Raw genomic sequence first — 12,515 nt, 5'->3', positions numbered from 1 at the left:
CCATGGAGTCTTTCGATACGACCGTAATTAGGATGTCAGACACAGTGATGATGGGTGCGTGTAGCATGCATGTTTTATAATCAGCCTTCGTTAATAAAACTGCTTAAACTTACTTTTCGTGTTCGTGTATTGCCCTACCTCAATGACCCACCGCTTACAAATCCTGACAAATATTTCGTATAATTATCATCTGGGGTAGCAACACAAACAACCCCTTATATTAACAAGATATACAGGAAAACTACTGCACAAGAGAGAAAATGAATAAGCTCACATTAATTTGAAAGCGGCAGAGAAGAAATTTGCTGGAAATAGTGGGCAAATGAATAAATGGCTGATTGGAAATATGGGTGGATTTGCAGCTCATGAATTAAATAAGCTGTTTCTATTTTACTAACCAAAGAGAAAAGTCTTTGCCATTTACTTAACATGAGAATCTATTCGTAAACGTTGAACGAAAATTGCACTATTATTGGATGTTAGCCTCATGGCAGGTTCGACCTTCATTGTTTGCAGCCCAAGGAAAGACGTTACATAGACAGGAATGAGAGCTGAGCGCAGGAACTGGGGTGAGTACTATGTGTTGCCTACGTTCACTGGTGCCAGCGCGGTGTCAAATTATAGTTATGTTTCGATTTAAATCTCTGGTTTTCACTAGTTCCAGTGAGTTAAAAAAAAGTGTAGAAACGCTCTTTCGGTGAAATTAAGCCATGATGTATACATGTTTTCAAGATACTATTTCCCAGCTGTAACATTATTGTTATATTAACAGATTATATCTTTGGTGGCTGCTAGAACTTATAACGTCACAATAAGCTCAGAAATACTTTCTAATTTGCATTTAGAGTGTGTTTCGCCACTGCGTATATGGAATACGCAATCTTCTCTCAGTGTGTTTATACACGCCAGCCACTAAGCAGCACTGCAGTATTGAAGTTGCATAAAACAAGGGAGCTTCGTATTTCGTAGTCGTGTACTCTGGTTACACCATCTTCTACAATCCTGAACTCTGGTTGCACGTCAGGTCCTGAACACAGAGCCTGATGTCCATGATTTTCAATACATGTTACTGTTAAAAATTTCGAGTATTCTGTCTCTTATCGTTTGAGAATACTGCGGCTGTTTCCGTAAGCATAATTGAAAAAATTTGCAATCGCCAACCCTTTCAGAAAGAATGATTTATTTCGCTGTAACCAGTTTCGGGCCTGTACTGCTGTCTGATGATGTTATGGCGAAATAAATCATCCATTCAAACAGTGAGGCTGGTTGCCGTTGTGTCTCCTGTGAAATTCAGAATAGTGTATCTTTGATTACTGTCTTTCGTGCTTGTCAGTTAACGTCTTTGGTGTTGAATTGGTTGTTTATTTGTTTTTTCTTTTTACATGAATTGGTACTGTTTGCGCTATGTTTACATTTTCTTATATGATGTGACTTGAGGTACAGAACACTGATTTTGGTGATTTTCAGCAAGCTAATTTGATGTTACAGTGTGTTTGTGTATTTTGTATACTATTCCGAAATTACGTAGAATGTGGTGTCATTAGCACCAGTTTACTTATATTTACTATCCGGAGATTATGTTGCCTATTGTGTCATGTAAACGTAGGTCATTAGTTCATTTGTTTCATGTGCCGCATATCATTTTTACAATAAAACCTAATGATTTGGAACTAGTCATTTTGTATTCAAATAGCAAAACAGTTTTTAAATACTGCCACATGCTGGGCATTTACAAGGTTTTTTTTAGTTAATTAAATAAATATTGGCCATAGACATGAGTTAGTAATTCTTACCTATCCACTTTTTATATTTTACGTCACTAGAGATTCTGCAGTGGAATTTGAGGAAGTTGTCAAGGAGAACCTTTGTTTACTGTCAGCTAGAAATTTTATATTACTGAGTAATTGATCAAAACTTCCGATGCAACATTGTGCATCCTCTTTTTGTGCCGAAGACATCGTTAATACACAGTAATGAATGGCATTTTGTCCTTCTGGTGTTATAATGATGTACACAATTCTCCTTTATGAACTGCAGTGGACTATTTAAAACAAACGTCATGAGGAAATAAATATATTGTGAAGCAGAAGGCAAAAAATGCCAGTCATTAAATACGTGCCTACAACATGTCCGTGAATGAGCACCACATATTATGTAATTAGTTATTGCATTTTCTGGCATTAGGAATGAGAAAATTAGTTTTCATTTCTATCGGGTGATGCATTTCACGTCGCTGCCACACGTAGCGATAGACGTTTATGTATTGCCGCTTGGGTAAAGTTGTTACGCAAATATTAAAGAAATACAGATCTAGTAGTTGTAAATTGTGCAAGCAAAGTTGCATTGGGTTAGAAAATGTGTTAGTGTGGCCCCGCCCACCCCCTTTCTCAAATCTTTGTGGTGGTTACAGACTGATCGGTAGCTAAGTTGGAGGTAGGGTATTTTAGTTAATTTGTAAAGTGACAGTATGGTTGCTTCTTGAGAAAGCCAACTAATGTGAATTTTTAATAAACGTTGTGGTAATAATCAAACCTGTAGTGTGGTCCATGGTGTATTTGGGCCCATAGTGTGTACTATGCTGTCAACAGTGGAAATAATCTTAAAGGCAAAAGTAGTCTCCACAGACTATTGGAGTGACTTTTTTCAAAAAATGTAATTTTCAACAATTGCTTGTATTTATTAATGACTGTTTCCATGCCTCCCATGGTAGCACTTATGTTTTTAGAATATTTTTTTTCTGTTTCCCATGGAATCTAATTGAACAGAGGCAGATTTGAAATATATTTCCTTATGCAAGGCTTCTGCTTTACATTTTCTTTTGAATTTAATGTCCTCTTCAGTAATGATACAAGTTACTTTTTTGCATTCTTCACAGAATACTTACTAGTAAATTATTAACGTAACATCAGGTTTTGACTTGTAACTAAAGTTACACCATCAGTAGCAGGATGATGAACTAAGTCCAAATTCTAGTTGGAGAGTTTTCATTGTTGTACCACCTGTAATTCTTGTTGTTCAATTAATGGCATGAGAGCTGGGCCAAGAACAGAATTAAAGGGAAGGAATTATGAAACTAAGCCATAAGTGCACTCCATGTAGAAATAACACAAGAGGCAGTGAACACATTAAAAAAAGAAATACCTGTGTTGCTTTGACAAATAATTTCATGAGATTTTTACAAGTAACTAACACAAACTTTGAGTACATATTGAATTTGGTATTGAGAATAACATAATCCTCCATAAATATAACAGCAGGAACATAAAATCCAACCTAAGTCTTACACAAGGAAAAACCTAGGTGTGCAGCCATAAAAATTTGAACACCTCCTTTGTGCATTAAAGATGCAGACAAATAGTCAAAGTTTTAAAAACCGATTGATATTGTTCCTGCTTGACAACTCTTTATACTCCGTATGTGGATTTCTGAGCAGATAGTATGTATGTGATTGTGTCACATGTATCAAATTTTGTTTTAGACTAAAAGAAAAGTCCAGTTATGTAAAAGGCTAGCATGTACCCCTGCTTTTACTGAAAAAAAAATATTTGTAAACCTACTGACACATTCCACATCATGACAAGTTGTCGTGAATATGATCCATGGAACATGCAAAATCCTGCAGTAACTGTTGTGTGCCTTTGAAAAATTATATCCTCATGTAAGGAGTGTGGTATTAGCTTTAGTAAACTTCTAGTCACATATTTGGCATTTAAATATATTCCTTGTGATAACTGTTCTCAGAAATTGATTGTTTTATTTCTTTTGTATTTTGAAGTTTGTTACCTTTTTCATATTAACTGTCCTTTCTTAAATAAAGTGTAGTTCCCATTAATCTGTCCTAATAACTTCATTGTTAGTTCCTTAACTGGACATGTAGCCAGGTTATGTAGTATTTCCTCGTGTGCATCATGTTCTGTCAATAGCGATAACAATGGCGTGGTGTTTGATAGTGTAATATAACAGATCATTTGCAGATGGGTCTGGTGAAAAATGTGAGCCATTGGGATATCCTTTGAAACGGGACACCGTGTGTTGCATAGGTGGAATCTGCAACATTTTTGTTTATGTATTTTTTGACTTTTTTATACTATGTTGTTTGGCTCTTTTGGGTAATGGTTTGGATTGCATTGTTTACCAGACTTACATAGCCGCAATTGGTGATGGTGAGCCATTGAAAATGTCAATGGCTTGGATCATTTTCAGTGGTAGTAGTATGCAGGTCTAGTGAAGGTAGCCGGTATATCGAATATTGTGACAGTGCTGTCTTGCTTCGACCGTTAACCATTGACACTATTATTCCCATAGTTCTCTCTTTTGCCTCGTATGTAGGTTGTGGTGACAGATTGATATGCAATGTACCCTCAGGTCTAGTTTAAACTGGATGGTGACAGATATTTTGATTTGGCAAAGCCAGCCAGTGTTTCATTACAGTTTTTTCTTTTTTTTTACACTGGGCAGTGGATAGTTATTATTATGTTATGATGGAAATACACTTTTCCCACTTTGGTCTAATGTTGTCGAGTTTTTAATTTTTTTGGAGGGTTTAGTAACAAGAACATCTCCACGTATATTTCCCTATCCCAGGGAGCTCCATTTAACGTATCAGTGTTTTTTTTTTTTGTCATCAACTTGCCCTCTCTTGTGGCTCATACTTCTGCCATGTTGATGGTGGTGTATTTCTAGTGGAATCGTGTTGTTTGCTAATTCCAAATCTTTGCATCAGCAAGGATTGTAAAACAAAAAAGTCAAATGATGATTTGTGTAAAAGTAAGAAATAAAACATTTTTTTGCTGTAAACTGGCTTGTCGATAATTATTGCTTGATTAAAAAACAAGGATTCTTCTTTGAGGAGAAAACCTTACTGAACACCTCATGTAATTAGAGTTGACTGATGCAAGCTGATCCTGTATCAAGCCTAAGTAATTGATATTACTGAAAGGTTTTACTAACTAGCTGAAGTTCTTGAATGTTCAGTATATTTCTCTGATTGTCTTTTATTCACATTGTAAATATTACAGATACAAGTGCCATATTAATATTATTGTAGTATTCCAATATAAATATAATATGGAAAATAATGTGGTGAATGATCATCATGACTATTTTGTGTTAATGCTTACCATAAATGACGATTTTGTTTTTATGAGGATCAGGTGAGTTTTAATTTTGCAGTAGAATAATTCACATTTTTGGGAAGATGTGTATAAATATATTGGGGATGTAGAAGCTATTTTAAGGCATTAGAAACTCAGAAAAGAAACAATCAAGGTGTTAATTGTAAAATTATTTCAGCAAAGAACTCATTAAGAGAAAAAGAACTATGTGGAGCATGATATGAGTTTACTATATGAGTTTGTTAGCAAACAAGTAAATTATATATTTAAAAAATAAAGAGAACATTTATAATGTAGATAAAAAAAACATAGAACTGAAACAGCAAAGTGCTTTGACAAGGTGAAAACACGAATTGAGAGCCAAAGCAACTGCTGCATCAGGAAATTGTGCAGAATGTCCCCAAAATTGAAATAGATTGGTTGGGGAAAACAATTGTGTAAATTAAAAAGAGGAGTCACCTTGAAGCAAGAGAAGATTGCATAAGTTCAGTGGGAACAATCCGATCTTGCTACCAATGTGACTTGGAGAAAATTGATACTAACTACAAACAGGAAAACTGTAAGTAAAATAACAGCACTTTTATGAGAAGTGAGATGCCAGTTCAGTGCGCAATTTAAATCTCTTGTGAAGTTGTAAAATGAATGTAGGTGTGTCTATATGGGCTTTAAGACAGTGCAGGATGGCAAGGTAAACTTTTACGCCAGTTTCTATTTTTTCAAGTTAGGACGACTAGAAATATCATCATGATGAGAAACTAAATGCATTGTCATAGCTAAATAATTTTTATGGGTTTAATCTAACGAACCATTAAACTAGTTACAAAGAATGACGCAAAATAATAAAATGTAAATGTGGAACTTCCGTTTTCAAAACAAATACTTCATCAGGAAATTTATTTTCTTTATTAATAAATACTGTATCATTAATGGGCCTGCAGTTGGAGTTGTTCTTCGAAAATAACAGTGAATATCATGAAAAATTGGGTGAATTAACTTGTGCCAGTTGAATAACTGAGCAAGGTGGAGCATTGGTTAGCATGTTAGGGAGGACAATGGTTTAAACCTGTGTCCAGCCATCCTGATTTAGGTTTTCTGTGATTTCCCTAAATTGCTTCAGGCAGATGCCAGGATGGTTGCTTTGAAAGGGCACAGACAACTTCCTTCCCCATCTTTCCCTAAGCTAATGGGACTGATGACCTTGGTGTTTGGTCCTCTCCCTGTAAATCAACAAACCAATCAGTTGAATATGTGTGTTAATTTAAGAGTGTCATTGAGATGATAAGCAAGACATTGTTAAGAATAGTATCATTGGGGCATAACATAGCAGTTTGTACCAAGTTGATGCTAGTAATTTATTTGTCCAAGGAATATTTTATAGTGATAGGATTTGTCAATTTAATACAAGGAAAAACATAAGTGGTCTATACAGAGACATGAATGTACAAAGATGTTTCATGAGGAGAGGACGCATTTATTGGAAAGAGCCTATACAAAATTAATAGGAGAAATATTTGGAATTGGGATAACATATTCAGAAAGAAAAGGACTAACCCTAACAGAGAAGCTGACATCTATTTTAAACACGAATTTAAAAAGTGTCTTGACAGCTCTTTCATCATTAGATGCCCTGGAAGTGAGGAAATTAGTCTGAAGTAGTGACCTTTTTTTCCAACTACACTCCTGGAAATTGAAATAAGAACACCGTGAATTCATTGTCCCAGGAAGGGGAAACTTTATTGACACACTCCTGGGGTCAGATATATCACATGATCACACTGACAGAACCACAGGCACATAGACACAGGCAACAGAGCATGCACAATGTCGGCACTAGTACAGTGTATATCCACCTTTCGCAGCAATGCAGGCTGCTGTTCTCCCATGGAGACGATCGTAGAGATGCTGGATGTAGTCCTGTGGAACGGCTTGCCATGCCATTTCCACCTGGCGCCTCAGTTGGACCAGCGTTCGTGCTGGACGTGCAGACCGCGTGAGACGACGCTTCATCCAGTCCCAAACATGCTCAATGGGGGACAGATCCGGAGATCTTGCTGGCCAGGGTAGTTGACTTACACCTTCTAGAGCACGTTGGGTGGCACGGGATACATGCGGACGTGCATTGTCCTGTTGGAACAGCAAATTCCCTTGCCGGTCTAGGAATGGTAGAACGATGGGTTTGATGACGGTTTGGATGTACCGTGCACTATTCAGTGTCCCCTCGACGATCACCAGTGGTGTACGGCCAGTGTAGGAGATCGCTCCCCACACCATGATGCCGGGTGTTGGCCCTGTGTGCCTCGGTCGTATGCAGTCCTGATTGTGGCGCTCACCTGCACGGCGCCAAACACGCATACGACCATCATTGGCACCAAGGCAGAAGCGACTCTCATCGCTGAAGACGACACGTCTCCATTCGTCCCTCCATTCACGCCTGTCGCGACACCACTGGAGGCGGGCTGCACGATGTTGGGGCGTGAGCGGAAGACGGCCTAACGGTGTGCAGAACCGTAGCCCAGCTTCATGGAGACAGTTGCGAATGGTCCTCGCCGATACCCCAGGAGCAACAGTGTCCCTAATTTGCTGGGAAGTGGCGGTGCGGTCCCCTACGGCACTGCGTAGGATCCTACGGTCTTGGCGTGCATCCGTGCGTCGCTGCGGTCCGGTCCCAGGTCGACGGGCACGTGCACCTTCCGCCGACCACTGGCGACAACATCGATGTACTGTGGAGACCTCACGCCCCGCGTGTTGAGCAATTCGGCGGTACGTCCACCCAGCCTCCCGCATGCCCACTATACGCCCTCGCTCAAAGTCCGTCAACTGCACATACGGTTCACGTCCACGCTGTCGCGGCATGCTACCAGTGTTAAAGACTGCGATGGAGCTCCGTATGCCACGGCAAACTGGCTGACACTGACGGCGGCGGTGCACAAATGCTGCGCAGCTAGCGCCATTTGACGGCCAACACCGCGGTTCCTGGTGTGTCCGCTGTGCCGTGCGTGTGATCATTGCTTGTACAGCCCTCTCGCAGTGTCTGGAGCAAGTATGGTGGGTCTGACACACCGGTGTCAATGTGTTCTTTTTTCCATTTCCAGGAGTGTATTTTTTGGAATAATCAAGAAAGGTGAATGGTAAAGTATTGCAAAGGGCTACATCCAAGTTTTGGCTTGCCTATCCTTGCTCAAGTCTTCTGTAGTGTTCATAAATTATTTCCGATGAGTGCTGGGAAGGCTCTTTCAGCAAGAGCATGAGAAATCTCTAACCTCATCCTTGTGCAAATGTTATTGTGATAGTGTTACATGGCTAACAGTTTCACAATCAGTGAGATATTACACCATATCAGAGGAATCAATTTTTAAAGAAGAGGTGCTAATTGTACAATTGCTGATGTTTAGTTGAAACTATGATGATATGGTCAAAGCAAGTTAGGCATGGTAAAATGCACTATATCAGTTGCTCAAGGTGGCAAATACAAGTAAGTCTACCAAATAGGATAGTATTGTTCACATCAGCATCAAGTGTCGGTATAAGTAAACGCCAAAAGGCATGCTAATAACCATATGTCAGTGTGCCACTTTGGCCAACAGCAGTGCTGAAATTAACTCCCCGCCCCCCCTTCGCATTACTCATGTTTACATTTGATCACAAAAGGTTACCACTGCCACAGCTACCATATTTTCCCACACATTAGGAACGAAGGGTGTGATGACAGACTGGTCTTTACCCTAGCCTGCTGCCTAGATTAAGTGTGAAGGTCATGGGTTGATTGTGAGCTTGCAAACCCGACAAATATGATCTGAGGAAAAACTCAGGTATCACTAGTGATGTGAGAAGGAAACTTGGCGACAGTTACTTAACACTTCAAGCAGTGATTTTGGCTGGACGTAATGAGCACAGAATTATTTTTATTGTTATAGAGGATTTCTTCTGAACTTTTGGGATTACAGTGGTTCATTCATTCCAAACACATTGCCCATTCTGTCATTATATTCACCTCATGATTTATCACAACTACTTCATCTTGATGCTACAAAACACACCATGTGTATGGTGCTCTGTCACTGGATACTTACAAGCAGCTGTGACACACTCCCTTGCATTCCTGCCACATCTCACTGTGAGTCCTGCTTAGATTATGCTGTTTTTAGCTTGTTAGTAATCTCAAAAAGTTTTCAGGAATTACTGAATTTTCTTATTATGAGAGTATTTAAGGGCGATTTGTTTTAATTTTTAAAAACCATTCAAAAGCCAAGATTGCACAAAGTATTTTTTATTCTAGACAATCGATTTCAACAGTCTTGGCTGTCATCTTTGAGTCTGTAAGAAAATAAAATACAGTTTGGTATTATAAAAAACCCGAAGTGGACCTTTACATTTACATACCTTAAACACTTTTTGTAGTATAACTTGTCCATTTTATGCTGAACCTCAGGCACAAGATGTCAGGTGGATAAATCTCAGCACATTACAAACATATGTTGTTTTTAAAATACATAAAAACACACACCACATTGTCCAAAAGGCCATGTCTGTATACATATTGCTCACATATGCTTGCTTCATGATACAGCTATGGTACACTATAGCACATCTGTTTACATATGTTGGACATGTACTAAACAGTACATATCCCCTTTAAATGGCATATGAGATACAACTCCATTACATAAAAAGCATCTGTGACCAATGTGAATATGGTAATGGCCTTTTGGACAAGGAGCTGTGTGTTTTTAACTATTTTAGTGATGACAAGTGTTTATGATGTGCTGAGTTTTATCTATTGGCCATCTTGTGCATGAGTTTCAGTGTAAAGTGAACATGTTTTACTGCAGAAAAATGTTTAAGGTATGTAAAAGTACAGGTCCACTTCCGATGTTTTTATAATACCAAACTAAAACTTTTATATCAAATGAGACATAGTCCAAGTATTGCAGTTTCTTACAGACCTGAAGATGATGAGACTGTTGCACCAGTTGTCTTGAATAAAAAGTTTTTGTGTGATCTTGACTTTTGTATGATTTTTAACAATTTCAGAAACTAGTCATTTTTACCACAGGTTTTTCCGTTGCCTTAACAGATATCTTGTTTTATGTAGCAGTTGTTTCAATTCTTAGAGGGAATTAGTAATATTTTTAGCTCAACAGATTAAAAAAATAACTACCAGGCTTAAAATTATTTGTTAACTCTCCTGTAAAACATTGCACCAGCCTCAATGCAGTCCCAGTATGAATGCTGTTCTCAAACATGGAACGAATTAGTTGACATTCGTAAGCAACTGGAGACCTCCCTGACTTGTCAAACAACTGGCAGCTGCTGTGAATCATTGTGTTGCCAGAGCTCCTAAGAATCATGTATCAGATTTACCGAAGGTATCACAAGTACTGTCTCCTCCTGTGAATGCTGTCTCCACTGCAGAAAGTACGGGATCAATCACTAGTCATCCACTTCACTGTGAGTGGCATGTCAATGGTAGGTCTAGGTGTCCTGTATGTGATAAAGAGGGACGAGGGAGGACTCAGGGTGTTACCCTAACCAACAGGTTCGAGGTGCTAGCTAGCTACCACTGAAACTGAGCCAGTGGGACTCACTTCCCCTGTTGGGAAACCTGCTTTGCCTGTGTCAAATTGAGGCAAATGCAAAATAGCAGGGGTCTGTTAATCATCTGCAGTTCAGTTGTATGACGAATAATTATATCCCTTATGGAACTGGCAGCAAGGTCTGGAGACGTGCACTCAATGTGTTTGCCTGAGGGCCTCATTCAACATCTTGAAGAGGCTACTCCGACAGCCCTGGAGGGAACTGGATGCAACCAACTGCAGATTATGACACATGTTGGAAAAAATTATACCTATCATTTGGGCTCTGAGGTCATACTTGGATCATTCCAGCAACTGCAGAGAAGGTTGAGAAGACTAGTCTTTCACCCAGAGGATCAAAAGCAGAAAAGCTTAACTCTGTTTTCAAATGTTCATTTACAAAGGAAACTCCAGGAGCGCTGCCCTAAATTAATCCTTGTACCATTGAAAAGTTGAGTGACAGTGGCATTGAGAAACAGCTGAAATAATTAAAACTGAACAAAGCTCCCGGGCCTGAGGAATCCCTATCAGACTCTGTACCAAAAGTGCAGCTGAGTTAGCCCATCTTTTAACTGTAATCTATTGTAGATCCCTAGAAGAAAAAGCTGTACCCAGTAAATGATCCACAAAACTACTGTCCAGCATATTTGACAAGAGTTTGTTGTACCATCTTAGAGCTATTCTGAGCTCAAACATAATGAGGTATTGTGAACAGAGTGACCTGCTCCATGACAAGCAACATGGATTCCAAAAACATCAGTCATGTGATATGCAACTCGCACTTTTCTCACAAGATATACTGAAGGCTTTGGATCAAAGCTGTCAGTAGATGTAGTATTTCTTGATTGCCAAAACGCATTTGATGCAGTACCACATCTATACTTATTATCAAAAGTTTGATGGTATGGAGCGTCAAGCGAAATTTGTGACTGGATTGAGTATTTTTTTGGTAGGGAGGATGCAGTAGGTTACTTTGGAAGGAGTCATTGACAGATGTAGAAGTAACATCAGGTGTGCCCCAGGAAAGTGTGTTGGAACTGTTGCTGTTCATGTTTAATATTAATGATATTGAGGACAATATTAGTAGTAACCTAAGAGTTTATGCAGGTGATGCAGTAGCCTATACTGAAGTACTGTCTAAAAGAAGCTGCATAACTACTGATTAAGAACACTATAGGATTTCAAATTGGTGCAGAGATTGGCAACTTGCTTTAAATGTTTAGAAATATAGAATCGTTCTAACAAACTGTAGGGATATGAAATTGAATAAGCACATAGACCCATTCGTGGGTAAAGCCTGTGGGAGGCTTTGGTTTATTCGTAGAATGCTGAGGAAATGCAATCAATCTACAAAGGAGATTGCTTACAAATCACTCATCATTCATTTTTGAATATTGCTCAAGGGTGTGGGACTCATAGCTAATAGGACCAACAGGGGACATTGAATGTATTCACAGAAGGGCAGCATGAAATGTCACAGGTTTGTGTGAACCATGAGATTGTGTTACAGAGATGCCAAAGAACTGGAATGACAGATTCTATCCTGAGAAAGCCTACTTACATAGCTCCAAGAACTGGCTTTAAATTGTGACTCTAGGAATATACTACAACCCCCTATGTATCACTACTGCAGGGAGTGCGAGGATGGGATTAGGTTGTTTTGCAGCATGCACATATGCATTTAAACTAACATTCATCCTACTCGCTGTACGTGAAAGGACAAGGGGAAAAAAGTAAAAATAACTGGTACAGTAGGATGTACCTCTATCATGCACTTCACAGTGGTTTGCAGAGTGTGGATGTAGGTGTAGTCATAGGTAGCTCTGCA

General features: G+C 39.0%; 1 protein-coding gene across 3 annotated transcripts in view; it reads left to right on the top strand.

Annotated features, from left to right (window-relative positions):
* Positions 1-1,337: 1,337 nt before the first annotated feature.
* Positions 1,338-12,515, top strand: part of LOC126185074 (MAP3K12-binding inhibitory protein 1-like) — an 85,033-nt gene continuing 73,855 nt past the window's right edge. For all 3 annotated transcript variants that reach the window (XM_049927860.1, XM_049927862.1, XM_049927859.1), the window contains exon 1: positions 1,338-1,437. The gene's annotated coding sequence lies outside the window, so the exon portion shown is untranslated. The remainder of the gene's footprint in view (positions 1,438-12,515) is intronic.

This window comes from Schistocerca cancellata, chromosome 4 (assembly GCF_023864275.1).
Source record: "Schistocerca cancellata isolate TAMUIC-IGC-003103 chromosome 4, iqSchCanc2.1, whole genome shotgun sequence".
NCBI lineage: Eukaryota > Metazoa > Arthropoda > Insecta > Orthoptera > Acrididae > Schistocerca > Schistocerca cancellata.
Note: the sequence above shows the minus strand (reverse complement) of the source record. Positions and strands in the feature narration are given on the sequence as shown.